We start from the raw sequence: 25491 nt of genomic DNA, 5'->3' as shown, positions 1-25491 counted from the left end.
CTTCAGAAGAGGTCAGACAATTATTTACACATTAATAATAATCCTGAGAAAGTTTAGTCATTTAAATTAAATAGTATAAGTTAAAGTATATTCTATGTGGTAAAATTGCCCAAATGTTGGTCAGGACATTTCCGATCTTCTGAAAGTAGGTAGGGACATGTTGTATCCATGGTAACAGCAGAATTTTATTACGGAAAAATCTGACTCACTAGCAAATTCCTTAACAGTTCCCCTTAGCTAAGATAAGTCTAAGTGTTACAAAGCCTAGACGAGGAGTTTAACCCAGATGCAGTTCATTGCACAACTCAGGAAGAAACAGAGAAAAACAAGGAAAAACCACAGATTAAAAATCAGGATTCCAGGTAACAAAGTCAAACGATGACCAACTGGTAAATAACGCTCAACCAGGATTCAAGGAAGTGCTGAACACAGTAAAAGCAGGTCCAAACAAGACTAGACAAAGGGAGAGTGAGAGGAGTTTGGAGGAGCAGAGGCTGAGGAGGGCATGACACTAAGGGATTATATGCAACACCCTCATGTAATTTCCTTAGGTAATAGAAAATCACACTTTAAGTGTTCAGAATCAGTATGAGCTTTATTGGCAAGTATGCTTACACATACAAGAAATTTGTCTGGGGACAGAAGCTTCCAGTGCACAAACAATACAACAACAAGACAGAGATAATAATAAAAAAATAGAATAAAAATAAAAAGTGAATAGAAAATACACAATAAGACATATATATATATATATATATATATATATATATATATATATATATATATATATATATATATATATATATATATTTGTGTGTGTGTGTGTGTACAAATACAAATCTGTTATATTCATATAGTGCAAGGGAATGTAATGGCAGAAGAGGTAGGATATGTTGGATAAATATAAATAGACTAAGCTCAATGGGGCAGTTTTAACTGTTCATGAGATGAATGGCCTGAGGGAAAAAAAAATTTCTTGTGCCTGATGGTTCTGGTGCTCAGTGCTCTGTAGCGCTGGCCAGAAGGCAACAGTTCAAAGAGGTAGTGGGCTGGGTGAGTGGGGTCTAGTGATTTTTGGACAGCCGTTTTCCTCACTCTGGAAGTGTACAGTTCTTGAAGGGGGGGCAGGGGACAACCAATAATCCACTCAGCAGTCTGAACTGTCCTTTGTAGTCTTCTGATGTCTGATTTCATAGCTGAACAAAACCAGACAGTTACTGAAGTGCAGAGGACAGACTCAATGACTGCTAAGTAGAACTGTATCAGTCAATGTGGGTCTCCCACTTCAGGTTCTGTGAGATGGTAGAGCCCAGGAACCTGAATAATGCCACTGCTGCCACAGTGCTGTTCAGAAAGGTGAGCGGGGTGGAGTGTTATACTTAAGGGAAAAACTTAAGGTGTTTTATGCAACCGGGCACAGAGGTATGCGTTTAAGGGTTAATGCATTAAGTATCATGAAATAACAATGAACAATATTTTTTTACAGCATTTATTTATTTAGTTAAAGTTAATTTATAAGTATTTTACTTTTAGTAAAGTTGTAGTTAAAATAAATAAATAAATAAATTTAATATAAAACTTTCAAAGTTAAATATGTATTAGACTACAGTATATGTAGAAATGATCATAAAATGATTATAGAAATGATCATTAACCAAGATTAATAAATTCTACAAACATATTGATCGTTGTTAATCCATGTTAACTATTGTGTTATGGTAGACAACCTTATTGTAAAGAGTTGTAAACTTACAGATATTAATTAAAATGGCACTCAGTACTATATCAAACTGTATGCTGTTCTTTTAGATTGTCCAAGAGTCCAAACATTGGCCTTGGATAAATGGACATTTTTCAAATCTGTGTTATACAATTAAGATGCACATACTGGCAAAAACCAACAGATAATATTTCATTTCATGCCATGATGTGGAATTTATGATATATGACAAGAAAAGCTCTAAAAGTTCATTTAGATATACTCTTTTCCTCTGTCTTCTGTCTTTCTCTATTTAGAAGTCTCTGGCATTCTCTCTATCTGTCTTTTCCTCTCTCTCTCACTGCCGTTCCATCTTTTTATGGCCATGCCAGATATCCTCTTTAACACTGGCCTACTTTTCTATCTCACGGCGAGGAGCTCTCCTATGGATGAAGTTGACACTGAAAGAGGAAATAGTTCTAGACCAACAAGTGACCTCAATCTCCAGAGGGGCTTGTGTGTAAAAGAAAACGTGAGGAATTGTGCTGGTGGCATCCAATCCCTGGTTTTCAGAGCTGTACTGAAAGCCTACTAACAGTGAGAAGGTTGGCCTGCTAGAGGTTTATGTTTCAGTGAATTACATATGTACTTTCACATTCATGTTCCTTTTAGCATCAGAGACTAAAGGAAAGAGAAGATGGATTCTCTCTCTGGTATTTGGACTATTTTGTAATCATCACTCACACATGGTTTGTCAAAATAAAAGCCTTACTGAACCACAGTTTAAACCTATGATGTTCTACTGTTTAGAAACCAAGAACAACTTTAAAAAGAAGCCAAAAAAGAGAGATCAAATCTGCAGTTTGGATTTAAAGCATTTTAGACAGAAGATCAGTCCTTCTTAATGCATCAGTGTTTGTAAAGTTGTACAACATCCAAAGTCATGGTATTGTACATATGTCTTTTAGATTTACAGAATCCTTTTGAGGTTTTGAGCATGGGCTTGCTGGGATACATGGCATGGTACCCACAATTTTTTCAAATATGCATTATTTTCCTTGCATATTAAATAAGTCTTTAGAGAAATATGTAAGGGATGATGTACAGTGGGAGTTCAGGCCCCCCCTGCAGCCAAGGGCCCTGGGGCTTAAGCCCCGTTAAGCCTGTGCATTAATACGGTCCTGCTTACCAAATAAGTAAAGAAATGCACATAAAATATCGGTTTGAGTCATTAATAAATTATTTTATTATGTGAGAATAAAAGAGACCACAGAGTGCTACAACAAACTTGAAACTAAAACAATATTGGACATTGGTCAAAATAAACAGTTTAGAAGTCATTACACAAAAATATCTGACTGTAGAATTCTACAATTGACCAATCAGCATCAAGTATTCCAGAGAGCTTTGTAATAATACAGAATACATTGATTGGTCTGGGGTGCGTTTCCCAAAGGCATTGTTAGCCAACTATGGTCGCAAGTTCCATCGTTACCAACATAATTCAACGATTTGGTGTTTACTGAACCTACAGCTCTTCACCTGTGGTTAGAAGCATAGTTCATTGTTAGTTTGATGTGTGGACATAATTTACTTTACTGAGGCTTCTCTATCTTTTATTCCATATATATCATTCATTCTGTTAAGACTTTGACAATATTTACATGCACTTAAAAAAACTGCTTACCCTGATCTGAATCGTAGTGTAAACACGAATGCAACCGTTTAAGAGATAAAAGGCTATTAAGGGAAAGCGCTTATAATACACACGGTTTCTGTTGGAGAACACAGCTTATGTGTTTGAAGAGTGTGGATTTGTGTAAGTGCTCAAGTGCATTGGGGGAATCCCGAAGTCTTAGGTAAAGGGAAAACCCACTATTGCAGCGCAATCATCTGTTGCATTACACAGTGCACACCGCTTTTGTGTCTTCAGCAGCTTTCTCGCATTAAACAGCTTTCTGGAGTACATGTAAATGAGCTTATAATTATAATTTAATATCCACAGAAATTATTACTTCTCCCACGTGTAACGTCATTAACGACAGCTCTTTATTGTTGAACCTGCGTGGTTCAAACGATGGATGTGTGACATAGTTACTATGGTTTTGAAAAGCAGTTGTGACAAGCTTGTTAATTTCTCCAGTGATGCATCATACTTTGGTGGAGGAGCAGTGAGTTACATAGTTGTACAGGAAACACACCCCTGTATGGTTTGTATGTTTATATGTGTGTTTTTAGACATGTAAAAAATGTATAAAATCTGCTAAATGAGGAATTTTTCTATGAATACCCACAAGGATAGTTTCTTTTTCTGTCTTTTTATAGCTCAGATTGGGACATAAATAGCTGGTAAGTTGGAGTTTGTGAGATTTTTTCCATTTGCAGCAGGGCAGAGATAAAGACCGATTAAAAGGACTGTAAAAACATGGCCCCGGTAAGAAAGTCTGCAAAAAAAAAAACCACAATATTATAAATGTAGCAGAAAAGAGAGGGTAGAAAGTCAGAGAGATGGGGGAGAAAGAGAGAGATAGAAAGCAATGCATTGGCACTTTTAAATAGACTTCATGGAACACCAAATCCCTTCCTCTGCAGAAATCAGCTGATGCCTCGTCATTTGCCAAGGAGTGCAAGGGGGCAGAGAGAGAGAGAGAGAGAGAGAGAGAGAGAGAGAGAGAGAGAGAGAGAGAGAGAGAGAGAGAGGGGTGAGAAAAACAGTTAAGTGGGCATGGGGAGCAGGGCTGGAAATGAAGGGCAAGCGGAAAAATTACCATCACATTCAAAATGAAAGAGAGAGAGAAAGAGTGATTTGCCTTGTGCACTTATGTGATAGAATATTATTTTATTTTGTTTCTCCCTATTGATATTTTATTCTTTAGAATTAAATATGATTTAATAATTGTTAATAATAACCATTTTCACTACTCTTACTTTATTTTACATATTTTGAACAATTTCTCATTCCTCTCTCCCAGAGTTTTATTTTTAGGGCCCAAGCACTAGAAGTTGGGAGACCCTATTGTTCTTCTAAGGATTATTATGGCCCAAGCTCTGAAAATAGGAAGACCTATTGTTCTTCTAAGGATTCTTCTTTTTCTTTTCAAGGTTTTCGGTACTTTTGGGGTACTTAGCATGCGTGAAATCTCTTGAAAGTTTGCACACACATCAGAGTCATCGGCCATTAGGGGTGGACAAAGTTGCAAGCGGGGGTCATGCAGCGGGGGCTCTGTAGGGCCACCTAGAAGATGGGCATGTTCGGGGGGCTCTGTAGCACATCCCTTTTGAGCTACCAACAACAAACTTTGTACACGTATAGATATCATCAAGCCGGACAACTTTCGTGCTGACAGTCATAAGCTCCGCCCAACAGGAAGTCTGCCATTTTGGAATGTTTGAAAAATGCATGCTCTGGAATTTGAAATCCTCCTCCTAGGGATTTCATGTTACAGGTACCAAATGTGGGTGACATCATGCCAAGACATTGACGATCCTAAATTGCAAACAGATTTTTGATATATCTATGTTGCCATGGCGACGCGATAAATTAAACTAAAAAAATGGGAAAAAGGAAGTGTTTCATATCTTCTGCGTGCATCAAAATTGAGCCAAATGTTTGGCCTTGCGGGCTGATCACATTGATGTGCTATTGTGGGTCACAGTCATAGTGCCACCAACTGGCATAAGGAAGTGTGGCACTTTTAACAGACTTTGAAACATCCCTCTTTTGTTTACCTGAATTGCTTCAAAATTCTTTAGAATAATGTCCAGACACTGCTGATGTAAATTTGTAAAGGGATATTTGATATCTCAAATACTGTTGCCATGGCAATGCATTAATTGTTATTATTCCTTTATTTGGGTGTTTTTGAGGCACTTGGCATGCTTAAAATTTCATGAAATTTTGCACACGCATCAGAGTCGTCGGCCATTAGGACTGGGTGAATGTTCACACATGGGCATGTAGAGGGGGCTCTGTAGTGCCCCCTTTAAAATAGGCATGTAACGGGGTCTCTGTAGCACCCCCATTTTCACCTAGAGTCACCAAACTTGGCACATATATTGTTCTCATCAAGCCGAACAACTTTCATATTTACTGTCATTAGCTCGCCCAACAGGAAGTCGGCCATTTTGGATTTTATGAAAATCGCAGGCTCTGCACTTTTAAATACTCCTCCTAGGGGATTCATGTGACTGGCACCAAATTTGTGCAACATCATGCCAAGACATTGTAGATGCTAAGTTGCGAACAGATGTTTGATATATGGAATGGTGTTGCTATGGTGAGGCATTAAATTAATGGCAAAAAATAGGAAACAGTAAGTCCCTTATATCTTCTGTGTGCAATGTGTGATTTAGATCAAAATTGAGATGTATGTTTAGTCTTGTGGGCTAATCACATGGATTTTACTATATTGGGTCATGGTCATAGCGCCACCACCTGGCAGCAGGAAGTGTGGCTCTCACAACAGACTTTAAAATAGTCCTCTTATATTTTCTCAAATTACTTCAAAATTGTTTAGAATAATGTCAAATGCATGTGTCCACCTTGCATTGTTTTCTGAAAGTCACCAGGTGGAAATGGACCAGTTGTGCTTGGGCCCATCTTCGCTGCTTGCTGCTATATTCTTCTTCTTCTTCTTCTTCTTCTTCTTCTTCTTCTTCTTCTTCTTCTTCTTCATATTATGTGTTAATACTCCTCATTTATTCCATTCAAAATACTGTTATTGGACTCTATTATATTTATTTTGTACATTCTTTTATTTTATTTCATTATTTTATTTTGCCCTATTAATATTTTATTTTTTATTATTTAGTATAAAATTGTATTAAATAATTGTTAATAATGTCCATTTGCACTACTCTTTGACATATCTCCCATTTCCCTTTTATATTATTTCATATTTTCATTTTTTCTTATAACTCATTTGTTCCATGTACAATACTGTTATCGGTCTATAATTTTGCACAATTTCTCATTGTATACAATTTCTTAATTACTCTTTCAGTCAAAAATTAATGTAACTTTATTTTTTTATAAATACTGTAATTGTCACGAGTGCACTGGGCTCTCCCTCACCGTCAATCACCCGCTCTCACTCGCCTGAGTGTTAATCACGCACACCTGCAGCTCATTACCATCTGGTTTGGACTTGCACTTTAACCCCACACTCACACTCAGTCAGTGCCTGGCCTTGTTGTAGGTACCTTAGACTTCCCTTTCGCTCTGCCGGGGTGGAATACTGCTTTTCTTTTTATTACTTACCTGATTGTCAACGATCTGTTCCGGATACAAGATAAGTGACTCAGAGAATTCTGAGATTACGGCATACCTACTCACCTGTGTTAACCTCATCTGTTTGTCAACGATCTGCTCCAGACGTGCAAGATAAATGACTTTGTGAAACCTGAGTTTACTGCATATCTACTCACCTGTTTGAAACTCGCCTGTGTTGTGTGCTACGTTCAGGAGAGGGGTTTGGTTATTAGCAATAATTAATAATTATCAAAGATAATTATTAATTATTAAAATCAATAGAACATTGATTGGAATCAGTGTTAGCTTCTTATTCCTTTAAATCAACAATCAAAGATAACCATCAATTGTCAAATTCAATAGAATATTAATTATCATCAAAGATAATCATTAATTATTAAAATCAATGAAACATAGATTAGAATTAACATTAGCTTATTGATCCTTCAAATTCAAAAATCATCAAAAATAATTATCAGTAACCAATAATATAATATAAATAATATAAATATAAAGCAATAACCTCGATACACAAGAATACCACACTATAATATTCTATCTCTGCCCAGACGTAAACCTCTTACTTGAATCGCATGAGGACGCAGGTAGAATGTGTGTTCATCCCTCGTTTGACTCAGACTCGGTTCCTCGAGGATCGGGTGATGACGGGAGGCCATTTCCTCGCTTTGTCGGTGGGCGGTACGGCTGCTGATTCTCTGCGGGCTGGCAGAGAAATCAGCAATTTCGACTCGGTTGAAGAGGGAAGAGAAATCTTCTTTCTTCACTTCTGCAGGCGAACGGATGAAGATGCGGATTGCTCGGCGGTCTCCTTCGGATCCGTTAGAATGTTTGGTGGAACACAGAGTAATCTCAACTCATCCAGCGAGATGGAGATAGTATGGCCACAGTTTCAAGTCATATGTTACTTCCTTGTGCAACGAGGCTACACTTGAGAGCAGCGATGAGCTGCGTCTACACACGGCATGCAAAGTTACTCAGATCTCAGAGGTATTTCTACTCCCGATGACGTCATCGTTGAGGGGCGTTCTGTCGTGCACCTCATCCAATAGGAGTTGAGAGTTCGATACTTAGGTGTAAAGTGAGCAAGGCTTCATGGTATTTGTAGTCTCTTTTGGACTCCCTTTGTTTGATTTTGGCGCGGTTGTTATCAGTAAGATTTTGATTATGTGTAGGCCTCAGTCAGGATTTACGACACCTGTTATACAACAAACTTCTCTGAATGTGCTGGAAACGTGACTTGGAGAACTTTGAATGTACTTTATGTCTTGTTATACAAACCTGCTCCTCAGTTTATGAAAGTGACTCACCTTTTGACCCTGTCTGAAGTTTAAGTTACCTGTTTGGGCACATGTTGGTTTGGAATTAACCATTGGTGTGTCTGTGCCTACTACCTTAGTTCACTGTATGACCAAAGGCTGTGTTCAAAGACTTTGTTCCTTAACTGAATACTCACCTCACATTGCTTATCTGCTTTTGCTGTGTTCAGTGCAATAAACTCCTGCATCTGGGTTCATCTCAGCTCCCGAGTTGGTGTGTCATTACAGTAATCAGAGAACAGTTACTGACTTTCAATTAATTAGTTAATTGAACATGTATTATGTTCCTATATATGTCTGTTTGCATTTCTGCGACAGCTGAAAGGCATGTAAGTAGATGCTATTTTGAATTTGTTGAACAGTGTGTCAAATGTGTTTTAGACTATGTCCACATTAATCTGGGTACATTTGAAAATGGCATTTTCATTATTTAAATGCTCTCTGTCCACACTGCTATTTTTCAAAACTTGCACGTCCATACTGAAAAGTATTAAAACGCTTAAATCCCCTTACTGCGCATGTGAAAAATTGGCGTTCCATATACTGTCTTAAATGCAATTGTCCTCATGTTCCACTGCCGAACAGCAATTCTGAGTAAACAACCCATCACCATTGAAGGAAGACAATGTGAAGGTTGTCCAAAGTAACATTATCTTTAACAACGCAATCAAAGTGAATAGCAGGCACATCAACGCCACTACAATATGGGCCACCTTCTTGATTGTTTTAGGTCGAATGGATCACATGACTGCGTCTCATGACAACAAATATGTCATCGTTTTTAGATATCTCCATTTCCTCTGTCCACACTAAAACACAAAGACAGTGTTTTCAGATTTATCCACTTGGGAGATTGTTTTTGAAAAGCTCAGTTTTTGCTGTCCAAAATGCTGTCTCAGTGTGGTCAGAAAGCCAAAACATAGAGATGCGTTTTCAGACAAAAACGTATTAGTGTGGATGTGGCCTTAGACAGTAACTTAAAAGTAATTAGTAACGTGATTACTTTTTTATTAAATAATCAGCAGTAATCTGATTACAATTTCAGAGAAGTAATTAGTAATATGTAATGAGTTACTTTTTAAGTAATTTACCCAATACTGATAGCAAACGCTTTGGCAATACAAATGTACACTCTTTTGTCATACCAACAAAAAGATTGAGAGGCTGTTGGGAGGATGAAGAGACCAAGACACAAAGTTTGTGAAAGGGACTTCTCCCATTGAGATTTATAGATGAATTGAGTTGGAGTGTTGGCCTGTCCAGCTCTAATCACTGAGCAGGAGTTGTGTTAAAGTACACAGAGAGAAAGAGAAAATGAGAAAAATATAAGTATATATGAGTGTGAGAATGTGTGAAATACTGAAACAAATTTTATCAAATCTCTAGCACAATGATTAAACATCCTTTGATTTGAGTTGGCTGTCACACTTTCCATGTGTTTGAGGGTGCAGGCCCTGAAGTCTGTTTCTGAAGCAACATTTCTCAGAAGCCTAACTTAAAACCTGTGTGTGTCTGTGTGTGTGTGTGTGTGAGAGAGAGAGAGAGAGAGAGAGCTCCTCTGTGTGTATGTATAACTGGCACAGTATTTAGATTCCTGACATGCTCTAAATGCTCGTCCCCTCACTTCCTCCTGACTGATTCTGATGTGTGTGTGTGTTTTGATGAGGATGCCAAAAAACAAGTCTCTTTGCCTTGCAAGTAGGCCTACACAAACACAAAAACATGAATTAAATACATACACACTACTTACACTGTATACTATTATCTGTTTTAAAAAACAGTATTTGAAACAAAGCATTATGCAATAAAAAGAGTTCAAATGGTAGTATGCAACATTGTTGTCAAATGACCTCACTGTTGTCACAGCAAGTGACGTCCAGTTATCATTTTAGGAATAAACTGTTATTTTGCATTTTTAATCCAATTACTTTCCAAATTCTTGTAGTAAATATCTTAACTTTTGGCAAGTTGTCTGATCAAATAATGGTTCAAGAACAACCTGATCTCATGAAAATTACGTGACTGTGGCGACATTTATTCTAAATGATATTGCATTGTTCATTACACGTATCACAAAATATCTGAGGTGAAATGTCCACTGATTGGCGGTAAAAGCGAGTTTTCCAAACAGATTCCCAATAAAAAAAAAAAACGACCATCCTACCCTAAACCTTAAACCTAAGCCTAACAGATAATGTCATAAAAAGCAAATGTGAAATGAAAAACTCCATATTGTGCTTCTATGACACTTATGGCTCACATATTAACTCACGTGCTCTTCAGGACTTTTATTAGTAAGTTGTGTAAAAGTGAATAAAAGTAGGTAAAAATTTGCCTTTGTTGCATGCCACATGTCAGAAATTGACAAGTGACATGACATAATGTGGACCTAATGCTGATCGTCATCATCATATCATCACTCTGTTTAAAAGATTTGGATACAGTGACAGTAATCTGAGATGCTATAAAAGTTTGTCCCATGACACGAAGTCGGTCTGTGTGACATTTTGCTGTTTTAAACAGCCATCTGCAGTATGTGGCGGCTCTGCTGTCTGGTAGCCAGATATCTGTAGTATATTGGAGTCAGCATTTCCAAAAGTCAAGGTTAGGGCTATGTGTGTGTGTGTGTGTGTGTGTGTGTGTGTGTCAGAGAAAGGGGAAAAGAGGTCAGAGGGAGAATGTGTCCAGAGTTCAAAAGTCATAGGTGAGTTGTAAAGTTTTCATTACCCAGTCCAGGAAATGATGTAGAGAGCACACAAACACAAACATTCATGACCTAACAAACATACACACACCATATACAGTAGATTGGGTGGGGGGTCTCATATTACATTAGATGTTTATTCATCAGGTCCTATAGATGTGTATTTGTAAGCAAATCCTCATATAAATTAGTAGCTGGAAATCCTCATTTGAGCATTTAATTTCTTGTTTGACGTCTGTGCGATTCACTGGTTGTGCTGTGATGTGACTTCAACACGTCAGCTACAAACAGTTAATGCAGAGCAAATGCCTTCCACAAATGTCTCGTAAAAAGGCATAGAGTGCATATGCTTGTTTCATGTGTATGCATGCATATGCATAACAGACATGCTTTTTACATTAACTCTTTGTGTGCTATACTTTCTCAATGAACAGCTGCGCAGGCTTGCAATCAGCGGAGGGAAATTGCATCAGCATTGCGGACAGATCGAGCACGAGGCCACACGCTGTCCATTCACGAGACACAGGACACATTCAAAAATAGCGCACATTCAACCCAACCACATTTATCCTGTGACACATTCTATAGGTTATTACAGTGTAATACACTTTGTCATTAAGTCATTATTACAAAACGGTGTATACATACAGATGCTATGGGACAGATTTTTATTACATCTGAAATTGAAAGACCCCACCAAGGCTGTTTCTGGCATAGGCAAACTAGGCGATTGCCTAGGGCACCAAAAGCTAGGACTGCGCAAATGAGGAGACAAAAAATTGGCCAAAAAGATGTTTTTCAGTTCGTCGCAGTGGTTCCAAACAGCTTGCCAGCCCGAACTTTCAGAAACACTTTGTAATGGCTGTTAAACACCTTCCTGCCATTGATCCGTGTCATCTTTTAACAAAATTGATCATATAATACAATGACAGATGGTAACCGGTGCATATCATGGCCACATATAGCATAGTAGTGTTAGCGCCATAAATGCAGAATGTAAAAATGACAAATTACACATTATCTTCTGCATATACGTAATCTCATTGAGCACTTTATTAGGAACACTATGGTCCTAATAAAGTGCCTGACGTGGTCGCTCAACTTTCGAAGTGTTGTACATTCTGAGATGCTATTCTGCTCACTACAATTGTACAGAGTGGTTATCTGAGTTACCGTAGGTTTTCTGTCAGCTCAAACTAGTCTGGTCATTCTCTGTTGACCTCTCTCATCAACAATGCATTTCCGTCTGCAGAAATGCCACGGTCAAAATCACTGAAATATAGTTTTTTCCCCCATTCTGATGGTTGATGTGAAAATTAACTGAAGCTCCTGACCCGTATCTGCTGATTTTATGCACTGTAATGCTGCCACATGATTGGCTGATTAGATAATCGAATGAATAAGTAGGTGTACAGGTTTTACTAGTAAATTTGTGTATGAAGATAGCAGGTCAACCCACACAAAGCTTCAAATCTATTTGCCATTTCTTCTTATTCAGATTTTGTTATAACTACAATAATTACTATGCAAATTACAATGGATTTATTGTTGCAACAAATGCCAGTGTTATAAGATAGCATTCTGGTAAAGGAAAGAAAACCTGTATATGAAAGTGTGAAAGGAGGTCTGTGTGTGCGTGTGATTGTGTGGGCACACAATTATTTAACCGCTTTAGCATCACAGCTATGGGGGAGGAGCATCATTATTGCTTTTGCCGCAGTGGGATGACTGACAGATTGCACCGTTTCTATATAAGTCCCTCTGATTGGTCAGTTTGATCTCCTGATAGCCGTGGACTGCAGGACGTATGTCACACCATATGACGTGCAAAAATCACACATGCACATACAAGCACACACACGTTATCAAAACAATCAATATTAGTATGAATATTACCTAGAATTGACAAAGTCAGTGCTACCACAACACCACATCCATAAAGCTAAATAAATGTTAATTTTAATAAATATGATTTAAATATGAATAAATAAACATGGTTAAGATCTATGGTACAATAAGATACATTTTATTTATTAATGGATTGAATTCAAATCATTAAAATGTGGATAAAATCTCACAATAAATCTCATCTAAAGGTTAAGGAATTTATTTATTACTGTAGAAATATCTATCTAGCTACCTACCTGTCTGTCTGTCTGTCTGTCTGTCTGTCTTAACTATCATCTAAAAAGCGACTTTCTGAAATGTACCCTCGGCTTGCTTTCCTTTTGGCATTTGGTTCTGGAGTTCTACAGTCTCTTTTAAGTAAACCTAATATGATGGTAGAAATGTTATTTGTCTAAATTCTCTGCTTTTTATGGCACTGGCAATATGTGTGTTTGTGTGTCTGTAAGTGCTGGCCAGTGCACGGGCATTTGTGTGTGTGTGCCCTAAAGTCGTTGTGGTTGGATGCCGTCCTTTTAACTTAATGAGAGTATGTTCTGTATGTCTCACTAGGGCACAAATACACGTTGTACAGACAGAGCAGCATATCATTACAAATCGCTTCAGAAAAGACCAAACCAGACCCAGACGTGCACACCCACACTCGCTTAACTCTACACACACCACAAACTTTCTCCTACACTCAGACGCAGATACTCAGCCCTGAGATACACACCCTACCATTTTAATAGACACACAAATGCACATACATGCTATTAACTCGATAGCTTTCATATGCACTTCTTAGGTATTGGCTTTTTGCAAGAATGTAACCAAATGTTCCAACCTGGTCTCTTAAAATCACATTAATAAATCTACATTATTGCAAAATGATTTTTATGGGGCTCTTTGTTTGTATTGCGGCAGTTTCCTGGTGAAATTAACACTAGAGGCGCTACACTGTAAACCCTAATGCTCAAAATATTTTTTTGAGTAGGGAAAAATTTAATCAATTTTGGTGAATAGTGGAGCTTGAGATTATGTTGAGGACAGGTACAAGTTAAGATTGTTCTACAGTAAATTGCTTTACTTATTGAGTGATTGCTATGTTAATCAAAGCAGAGTATTTCCAATTAGCATGCATTCAGTGTGCTAGCATTCACTGTACAAGCTACTTCTAGCTAGTTAGGTTATCTCTACTTTAAGTATTTAAGTTGAGCTTAGATGATAGTTTTAAGTTTAGCCAAAGAGTTTATTAGCGAAAAAAAAAATCACATATTGCCTACAATTTGTTTTTTGAGTTTTGCTAACTTATTAGGATTTACAATGGACAACAACAATTAATTTTATTCCCTTTCACAAAAATCATTAGAAAAACGACAAGTTGTCAGTTTATAAATACTTGTCCTGTTCGTCACACTAATAACATCAAAACACTTTTACTACAGCGCATCACTTGAAAGGCGATACATTTTAACTAGGGTTGTAAATGCATCAATCTGACAAAGACATTTCTATGCATCAATTAAGGAATATAAAAATAGATTATCATTACTATATTAATATCAAATGTTATACAGATACAGTCTTAGATTACACAAGCCTTCTCGCAACAGACGCGGAGCACGCATGATTAAAGGGAGAAAAGCGCACTTTAAATTAAATGAAAACATGCTTCCATGTGACTATTTTATTTATTTATTTATTTTTACTTTGTAACATTTAAAGTGTTACTGCTTAATTTCCTTCTGCTTCCCTATCTATCTATCTATCTAGTACTAACATTGGGAAATAATACAAGTTTTATTTATCCTTATGCTATAATAATAACAGGACAACATTATTCCCAGACAGCACATGTACATGTCCAAGATGTCTGTTTAAGATCTTTTCATCTGTTAATCATCACACTCTAATTAACATCTGCTAAATATCTTAAAAAGATTTACAAACATTCTAAATTGACCCTTTTCACACTTCTGCATTTGTGAAGCGGAAGTTGTCATAGCTGGGTAAACTATGGTGGCGTTCAGGAAGAACAGTAATAACTAGTGCAACAACAGTGTTCCTATTTGCACAAATTCTAAAAGAAAACGTCTGGATTTATGTTTCCATGAATTTCCAAAAGATGGTAAACTTTGTACGAGCTTGTGGGTTCAGGCAATTAAACGTGAAGAAGATAACTTCGTTATTAAATGAGGAAGTTCTGTGGAAAGTATTTTCAAGATGAGGACTTACAGCAGTCGCTCACAGGTGGAATTGTGAAACACTTTCAAATCTGAGCTGTACTGTCACGGTTTCATTGGAATGATTACACATCACAGTCGACACAAGAGTGTGTGTTTGACAGGGTTAGAAGTCAGATGGAGTGGGACATGAGTCTCTCCACTCCTTCACATCCTGCATTGGCCCCCATCAGGTATTAGTTTCACCAAGTACAACTCACAGATTTGTTAACTGTGCCATCTTTTTTTGCATTTTTGCAATTTATGGCGACAGATTTGTAGATCGTTCCTTTGAAGGACAAAACTTTGAAGGACTGTGAAAACACATACACCTCGGCAGTGGCCATAGTTGCCTTTACCCAACTATGTTGACTTCCGCTTCCTGAACGCGGAAGTGTGAAAAGGGTCAATCATAAATGTCTCAAAGACATCTGCTGAATGTCTTATTGACATCCAAGACATATTGACGTATTGCAGATGAGCAAACAATGTACAAAATACAATATACAAATTAGGTACACTATCAGGGTTAACATTTATAGGCCAATACCCTGTCAGCCATCAACACATTCTTGTACTTTATGAAGAGTCCTCAAGCATTTAAGATCAAAAGATTGTTTCATTACAATACATTACACAGTGCAAAATAACAGTTAAAATTAATGCCAAGATAAATAGAAATTTATATTCATAGCAGTATCTTATCTAGTTGTTCACTGTGTAACATATCAAAACATTTTCCATTTCAGGAAATTAAAATTCTTACCTGCTAATCTGAAATTCCTGCCTGGCTGTTGTCCTCACCCTGTCCATCACACTCCTATATCCACATAAGCCCAAAAAAAAAAAAAAAAAAAAAAAAACACCTTATCATTTCTATGGTCTTTAGCAACTCCATTGAATACATGACTTTTATTACACATGCAATATAGCATAATTATATTGGCGTGTGTACATGGGGGCTTTATAACATTTTAAGACATTAGGCATAACTTTCTGTAAAGTTGCTTTTGAAATGTGTGTTGTGAAAGGCACTACAAATAAAAATGACCTGACTGGATCACTGATCTTTTCAATAGTGTTTGTTTGCCTCAGTATATTATTTCTTGAATGGCATCTTTACCTGATCAGCTGTTCCTCCTCTACCTCTTCTGTCTGGTCTATCCTGCGGCTTCATTCACCTCAGATCTGATACAAAAAGAACACGTCCAATGCATATTTTCTTAAGATGTACACTTTCAGTAAAAGTGGAAAAGAAATGGAAGCGTACAACATCGCATCGACTGAGGATGTTCACATTGAAAGCTTCACGACACCTCAGAATGTTCAGAAACCACGTGCCAGACATCAACAACAGTACAGTGGATATCTGAAGTAGAATCAGGGTGTCCGTCAACAGAAGGTGCTATGTGACGTGATGCAAAGGATCCTTCCAGTGTGAACAACGTCGTTGATTATAATGGGAGGTATTTAGTTAACATAAAGTGACAAAGTAAAAAGTTTTGCTAACTTGATATATTGATAGTTTTGGGACTGAATTGCATTACAGTAGCTAAATAGTTATAGTATAGCTGGAGTGTTATTAGCTAGTCGTTATTAGCCTGTACTACTTATGAGTGAGTGCAGGTTTAATTTTATTTTTACAGTACCTCTTTGCTCAGCAATGCTAAATGGTCTGCTGGGGACAGTCAAAAAAAAAAAAAAAGTTTACTTGAACTAAAGCAACACAATTCTAGAAAATGTTGTCACAACTTGATTTCATAGCATTCTATGCGTTTACATTTGTAAAATGGAAGTTTAGTTAATCCATTTGAGTTGGGACTACATGAATGCTTTTTGTGGCGTTAATGAGCATTGATGAAACTGGGCACACTCTTAAAGATTTTCCCGTCAAAAAACAGTAAAGAACTGGCAGCAGGGTTACCAGCATGTTACTGTAAAATTAACGGTGTCTTGCTGTTGCTGAAATTAACAGCTAGATACTGTTTTTACAACTACAGTATACAACTGTAATTTAGCAGCATATAGCAGTCAAATTACATACTATCTACTGTTGTTGAAATTAACAGATATGTTCCCAGCATGCACTGCGGCATGAAGAAATTACTTTGATTTTTTTACTATTTACTGGTTTATTTTAACGTTGTTTTTGTTGTAGTTACTTGTATTTTAATGTTCAGCTCTTACTTATTACGTAAAAGTATGTTTGTTAATTGTTATCACTGTTGCGTTTTTTATGCCGAGAGTTGATATATGTATGTCTTGATAACAACTCAAGTTATGCTGTAAGTTCATCAAAAACATCAAACACTCAATTTGCTGAAATCATTTTGCTGAAATATCCTTTATGGTTTTGCTTTTATGTGTAATGCATCACTATTGCCACATATAGTGCCATTTGCAAGGTATGATCAGATATTCAGTCTGACCTTAGGTTTTGTCTTCCAAGTAGCACAGTGCAACATCTTGTCTTTTACTTAAACGTAAATTGACTGGCTGGAAGAACATAATATAATAATAAGGAAGGTCCAAGGTGCCAGCTCAAGAGAACACTAATCACCATAATGGTGACTTCAATCAAAACACAGCTATTGATAACAAAACAGCAACACTAATTAAACTAAGACTTCTATTAAGTCTGAATAAATAATTTTGTACGTTTTTTTTTTTTTTTTTTTTTTTTTTTTTTTTGTAGCTCCAATGCATTTGCCAAAGCATACATACTTATTCAAGTGCAAAGGCTTATGGGTACTTCACCATTATAACCCACAATGCAGTGCTATACTGTTATTTTACTGTGTACATGTTGTTGTTTTTTATTTTTTTTGTTTGTTTTTCATTAAAAATACACTGTTCAATCCTTGCAAAATTGTACATTTAATATGTACACTGCTTCTAAGGTTGATTTTTTTTTTATTATTTGACTTCTCATTAGACAGACAAGTGAAGGCTGATGTGAGATGATAAAGAACAGAGGTGTTGTTCAGAAACATCATGATCACAAAATTATCATGGGGTGGGGGGCGGTGGTTAAAATATACATTTCAAAATGTCCCTATAGCTTTCACCAAGATGATATCATGATTTTAAATGTTAATTTCCCCCTAATGCCTTGAACAGAACAGCTATTTACTGTAAAACTAGTCACTTCACAGTGAGCCTGCTCTTGATCTCCCAGAATGCACAATTTTTAACAGCAAACTACTGTATTTAAGAATCACAGTAAATTGCAGTAGGAATTTGGCCGTAAATATACAGCATTTTTTTTTTTTTTTTTACAGTGCAGGAGATTTCCATTTCCCAGCATGCTTTGCATGGGACTTGATAGGGAGAATAAAATTAAGTGTTATTTTATGTGTTTTTGTGCAAAAGGGGGATATTTGTTTATGTTTAATGTTTTGTTAAGATTTAGAAGTGTTTCTGTTATGTTGAAGTTTTGGGGGTTACCATTATGATGAAAAGTGGAGCTTGAGCTAACGATAAGGACATGACAGGGATTGTTTAATTTAGTTATGCTAACCATAGCATAGTTAATAAACTACACTCTAAAGTGCTTCAAACTAACATGTATTTAACATGCTAACTTTTACTTTCAATAGTTAGTACATGTAAGACTTATAATTGATTTATTCGGGTTACATTGACATGTCTAATTTTGTTGGGTTTACCCAATTCAAGGCTTTTTCTACACAAAGTGTTTGTGTTGAGATAACAGTTAATTTAAGTTAAGAAAAGTCATTTAAAACACGTGGAACCACTGTTCACGTTTGAATCAATCAGAGCAATTGTGTTGTTGGAGGAGATTGCACTATACTAGTTGGCCGTTACAACGGAGGTGGGACTTTAGATTTTTGTCTGAATATGACAAACTCACAGTCACGCCATTGTCTTACAGGCCGATACCTCATACTCAATTATTTTCAGTGTTGATTAAAAATATATAACAAGGTCAGACTCATTATTTGGTGGGGCAATTCACCCCCCCCCCCAAAATTGTGTAGTTCATTGAAGTTCCACAAAATGATGTAGTTACTTCCGCAATTACGTTTTTTCATCTTAAATTTGCTTGACATTATTGGTTTTGTTTAGGTTTAGGGTAGGTTTTGTTGATTTAATCCTCAACAGAGCTTTAACCTTAACAACCTAATCTGTTTGGGAAAACATTTCACTCGCTTTTACCGCCACGCAGTGGACATTTCACCTCCGAACTGCCACACTAGATGTTATGAACCACATTTTGCAAAAGGTAGCCACAGTCATAAAATTTTACTGAGATCAGGTTCAAATGTTTAAGACTGGAGAGGCCAAATGAAAAAGTTTAGGAATCTGCCTTTGAAAAACTTATATTTTGCTTTGTTTACATATCATTGAACACAAGCCCCTGAGTGGACTACAGTCCACAGCAGTCAATTTTCAGTCAGGTTGTCAATCTTTCTGAGGTAGATATAGTGACCATAGGAAACACTTTAGTTTCTCACCTGCATCATCTCAGCTTTGTGGACATTCTCTCCACTCACACACTCTCTGTTAACAAAGTGCTGGACTTCCCATTAACAGCTAAGACCGCTGATACTGTGCAGCATATTTTGAGTCATTTATGTAAACACTGACCCTCCAGCAAGTCAACTACTCTTCTGGATGACTATCAGACTATTTAAATGAGTAATCAGGTAAACCCTAGTGTCTACAGTGGTTACCACCCTTGGCTTCTTACCATTCTACATGCTGCAAGATTAATGAGGCTATATGATGTAGACCACTGAACTGAGTGACTCTCAAACACCTGCTCCACATGACTGTGTCCACTCACACCTGCTTTGATTAGCATTGTGATTTGTCTTATTCCACCTCCGATATGAGCATTAGTTAAAACAAACTGGTTGACCACAACGCTGGCTGAATTATAAACTAACAAGAACTTTCAGACAAAAGCATTTCTAAGGGCTTTGGGTGCTGTTACTGTAAATACTGGGATCGTGAGGAATGTGTTATTGATATATTCCCACATATTCCTACAATTGAAGGATCATCCTCCACCCTTAATTCCTCTGATGAAAAGTAAGATCTAATAAATCATGCATAGGAAGTATTCTGAGTGGAATGCTTTTTAATAAAAAACAATATCTATTAAAAATAAATAAAGTTTTTATTGTCCCCAGATGAGAAGCCCTTCTCCAGTCGATCATTAGGTCCAACTTGTGGGTTTTCCAAGAGCGATTCATTTGTGTGTTTGCACTTTGCTGCTTTAATCGCACTGTGGCCAAGTTGTTTTGATTTCAGAAACAGCAGTTGATATTTACACATAATTATCAAGAATTTCACATGTGCAGATCCAATAGTGATAAAATTAAAATATCTAAGCCAAGTTTGTCATGCATGCACAAAACAAAACGAAGAGTCAGCATTTGTCTAGGATTTATATGGTGACCTTCACTGGTCACCCCTGTTGAGAATTTTATGAACCCTGCTATGCCGAGATTTGGTCATGACATCTGTGGATCTGTGGTCAGTTGGATTTTATAAAATTGTGCATAATAATTCTTCATTAGCACTTCTATACACTGTGTTTTACTATGTTCTCTAGCAACATGTAAAATAATGAACATAGTATGAACAATTAATGCATTAAAAAGAATAATTTAGAATAATATACTTTATATAAATATATAACTTATTACAGCATTGTTGCACTCCTTTTTTATTATCATTTTTATATTCATTTTAGTGTTGTCAATCTGTTAAAATTATAATAGAATTAATTGCATGATATGCCAATTAATGAATTGTATTAGCTCAAAATAAATGCATGCATCAGTATTTGCCTTGAAAGGCCCCCAAATAAAACTAATTTATTTCCCTAACATAAACCTATCTTTGACCTAAAGTCCACAGCAATCCATTTGGCAGTTGAATTCATCAATCTGTCTGAGGTAAACTTTTTATAAGGGCTTTTCTAAGGACGCATTTAGAGTGTCTCACTTTGGTGGTGTCGCGTCAACACAGTGTTAAATGTTGTTTGAAAACTCATTCGGAGTTGCGTTACTTCCAGCTGTGTTTGAATGCAAGAACACATCTGTCAGCTTGTGCTGTATGCTGTCAGTAAGTGTGGTTTGTTGCCTTTTTAGAGCTTGTTTCTTGCCTGTACAGTTGCAGTTCCGCTTACTGCCCCCTGCTGACTGGGAGTCGTAAAAACATGTAGGTGGTACTTCAAGCTTGAATTGCTCCGATGATAGGAAACTCCTTATTGTGGTCCGGGGGCATGATTAACTCATTATTTTTTTATACATTAAACATTATCACTCTGGAGCCATAGGAAATTGACATCCTAACAACTTTGATTGGTTAATGGCACCAGAAAGGTAGCACAGAGTCCCAAGCCCTTCAATAGCGACTATCCTTAGCTGTTAATCAAAGACAGCAGACAGGCAAAACATACAGTAAGTCTATTTCAAGCTTTCAAGAGTTCACTGAAAATGGCAAATCATCTATAATATAATGAAATATTTGCAATTCATATGTTGCTTGCTTTTATTCCATAAGTATACTTTTTTGTAGAATGTTGTATTTAGGAAATCTACAAGCAGGGGCTAATGGGCCATGCTAACCAGCCAAATATCGACCCCTTGGTTTATGATACCAAAAAGGGTACACACGTTTTCAAATTAGCCAAAATGTTAAGTCAATGAACATGCAAGGTGCACGGAAAAGGTCCGTAGAACTTCTAGAGTGACAGATTCAAATTCTGCAGAGCTTTCCAGAGAGAGGGCACAGATTCTATGTGGGCCTAGAATCACATAATGTATTATATTACCATGTTGTTGTCCTTTTTTTTTTTCTTCATATTTTTGCATTCTTTTTTGGCTATGGTTCTATGTAGGTCATAAACACATACTTGCATACATGCATACATACATAACTCACCGACCACTCTATTATGTACTCCTGTACACCTACTTATTAATGTGATTATCTAATCAGCCAGTCATGTGGCAGCAGTGCAATGCATAAAACCATGCAGATATGGGTCAGGAGCTTCAGTTAATGTTTACATTAAGCATCAGAATGTGGAAAAAATTTGATCTCAGTGATTTCGACCATAGCATGATTGTTGGTGCCAGACGGGCTGGCTTGAGTATTTCTGTAACTGCTGATCTCCAGGGATTTTCACGCACAACAGTCTCTAGAGTTTACCCAGAATGGTGCCAAAAACATCCAGTGAGCTGTGATTCTGCAGAAGGAAATGCTTTGTTGATGAGAGAGGTCAACGGAGAATGACCAGACTGGTTCAAGCTGACAGAAAGGCTCCGGTAACTCAGATAACCACTCGTTACAATTGTAGTGAGCAGAATAGCATCTCAGATGCACAACATGTCAAACCTTGAGGCAAATGGGCTACAACAGCAGAAGACCATGTCGGGTTCCACTTCTGTCAGCCAAGAACAGAAAGCTGAGGCTGCAGTGGGCACAGACTCACCAAAACTGGACAGTTAAAGACTGGAAAAACAAAACCTGGCCTGATGAATCAAATGAATAAGCTGAAAAATAAAAATAAACATTTTTTGTTCCTGGATTTCCCATGGAAAGCACAAAACACCCTCCAATAGAGGATATTTCCATTGTTTTAGTTCACGGTAGAAAGTTCTGGATACCCCAGGCCGAGCATGCTTTGGACCCGAATTTCTAAGAACCCCTAAACCATCCCCATAGCCTTGACCTGTTGCACAACTGGCCTCTTTTAGTGTGCTCAGGGATATTTGATGTAAAGTGAAGTAAATTTAATGAAATCAATTCCAAAGACAGTTGTGCTTACGTATCAAGACAAGGTGTATCTTAACTTTCCAATACAGTCTGACACATACTGTACTGTACTGTGAATACTCCATATGGTTACTTAGCACTTATGTGGACTCATTATTCACACTTTCATATAAACCATATATAAAGACCTAAGTTTGTTCAATAGTTTGCTTTAAAACTCATTTTTTAAACACCAGCTACATATACTGTTTCAGATTTGATTGAACATGCATGTGAGTGTCTGTGTAGAAAAGCTTTACAAGGTGGGATGTCACCATGAGGGTAAGGTGTATTCTCATCCCATTCATTGGGCAACGGTTGTATCTCTTGCATAGTGTGTGTCATGAGTTCCTTTCCACTGCCTACACCGCCTTCTAAGACAGCAACCTTCCTAAAATGGAACCTGGTAAGTTGTGCGTGGATCTCAGAGTGCAGCAGGAGTCTCCACGGTGTCATGCACAACGAGCCACGTGATACTGTAAAAAAAACAAAAACGGATTAAAATTTATATTATTGTTATTATTACTATTATGCAGTATTCTACTGACCCTTTTTCACAAAGATTTATGAACACATAATTTAAGGACATAATATACCTCAACATCATCCAACCACAACTAAATAAGTCTCACATTAACAGTGTTTGCTGTAAACCAAATGTGTATGTATAGCAGTTGTTTTGTATGTGTGTGTATTTGTGTCTTATGTATTTTGACATGCATGAATTTATGTGTGTTTGTTCATTTAAATGTGTGCAGTTCCAGTGGGGGTTATTCTGTCTGCAGAGCATGACTCTTTGCACGCTCTGGTCATGTGTTTGCAGAACTCTAGTCCAGGGATCTGCTGAACATGTCTGACTGAGCAGAGTCTCTTAGCTGGGCACGGGCTAAACATCCTAGTCCACAGTGTCTTGACCATTAAGTGATTTATCTAACACAACAAGCGATTTTTGTTCCATGAGTTTTTGTCCTAACCACCACAGCCACAACAAGTGATGAGTTACAGAACATTGTGTCGATTAATTGCTTTCTATTTCTGCAATGTCATGCTGGGAAGCCCTGCCCACTGGGAAATCTAATTTGTCTACAATTCCACTCCACATTATTTTACTTTAAATAAATATTGGCTGTGATTGCTTTTTCATAATAAAGGACAATTGAGTGGTCAACTGAAGCCTTAGATGCCATATGGGTTCATCAATGGGTCTATGCAAAAAAGCAAATGCCAATGCTTGTCCAATGCATTGCAAGCATGCATTTCCATTGTACATACTTTACTTGCATTCTTGGTTTACTGGGATGGCAACAAACTTCAGTACTCAAAAAGGCTGTAACGTTGAACGTTGAAGAAGACTTTACACTAATACCCCATACAGCACCCCTTGCAGCTATGCTTACAATTCAATGCATCTTTGCATTGTGTTATAAATTCTGATTTGACACACTTCAGAACCCAACAATGCATGAAATCAACCTTGCGTAGGTTGGTTTGATTTTACACATAGTAGAAAGCATTCCATTCACACACTTGATCCTTAGTCTCTCAACTACCACTAGATACCCCCCTACCCCACCCCCAGCTCATATCCTCTTCACTTTTTCCATTCTCCATTGCACTTTCTTTTTGCCCTCATCGGTATCTTTCTCTCCCCCATCTGCCTCCCTCTCTTTCTCTCTCCAAGTTAAAAGGTTGAGGGATATGCTCCCCGCTGACTGTGAAATGGCCAAAACCTCATTTGAGTGTTTCATGGAATTCAGCTCCAGATGTTTCCCAAGAAACACTCTCTACACACTAACCCACAGCAACCCGCTTGGAGGGACTCGTACCATAGATTTATTGCCAGGCATTGTTCCAGTTTGTTCCTGAAAAGCACCCGCTCTCTGAGAACAAGTAGGCAATAGCTTGTGTTATGCTGATGTCCAAGCTTTAACAGGCCTTAAAGAGTCATCTTATAATCTCCATTAAATGGGAGACACTGCATTACAGTAACAAACTAGATTTTTGCAAACTCAAAAGAGCCCACCCGCATGTCTCAGGTCCCACCTTCAATATAAATCTATGGGATTTTTTCACCTGTTTTATTGTCTGCCAGATGAAAAGTCTCTATAATGTATATAGATTGGGTCTTTCAATGTAAGTCTAATGGATGTTTGTTTTATCATCTGCCAAGCAAATAATCCAGACAAAAAGTTTAATAGTGCACCTTTTGTTTTTCACAATGAGTTACACAGCGAAGTTAAATACTTAGGGTAAGGGGTTTTGAAAAAGCCATAGCAAGAACTTCTAATTGTACTGGAAAACACAAATGCCCAAATTCTTATTAAGTAAACTCAGATTTTTGGTTTTACAGAGTGGTGAAACACACACATGGTGTGACTCTAACCATAAATGGGAAATGCTGGGAAAGATTGAAGACTCTCTGAAGTGAAGCACATTATTCTACGTCCAAGAAAACAGCAACAAAAATTCCAGGCACGGATGTTGACTCAGGAAAATATGTTTTATGGAGTGGTAAGAAGGAAAAATAAAACAAAAGCAAACAAAAGCTGAAGAGTTCAAGAGCGGAACGACCTGGTTCCCATTTATAGAGCTGC

At 37.2% G+C, this 25491-nt stretch overlaps 1 long non-coding RNA gene across 1 annotated transcript in view; it reads right to left on the bottom strand.

Moving 5' to 3' along the window:
* The window catches only part of LOC127410423 (uncharacterized), a 33456-nt gene extending 17203 nt beyond the window's left edge, over positions 1-16253 (bottom strand). The window contains exons 1-2 of the long non-coding RNA XR_007892121.1: positions 16224-16253; positions 15867-15920 (exon numbers count right to left, since the gene is read on the bottom strand). This is a non-coding gene — a long non-coding RNA (uncharacterized LOC127410423). The remainder of the gene's footprint in view (positions 1-15866; positions 15921-16223) is intronic.
* Positions 16254-25491: the final 9238 nt, after the last annotated feature.

The sequence above is a fragment of the Myxocyprinus asiaticus genome, chromosome 19 (assembly GCF_019703515.2).
Source record: "Myxocyprinus asiaticus isolate MX2 ecotype Aquarium Trade chromosome 19, UBuf_Myxa_2, whole genome shotgun sequence".
NCBI classification, from domain to species: domain Eukaryota; kingdom Metazoa; phylum Chordata; class Actinopteri; order Cypriniformes; family Catostomidae; genus Myxocyprinus; species Myxocyprinus asiaticus.
This window is presented reverse-complemented; position numbering and strand designations above follow the sequence as displayed.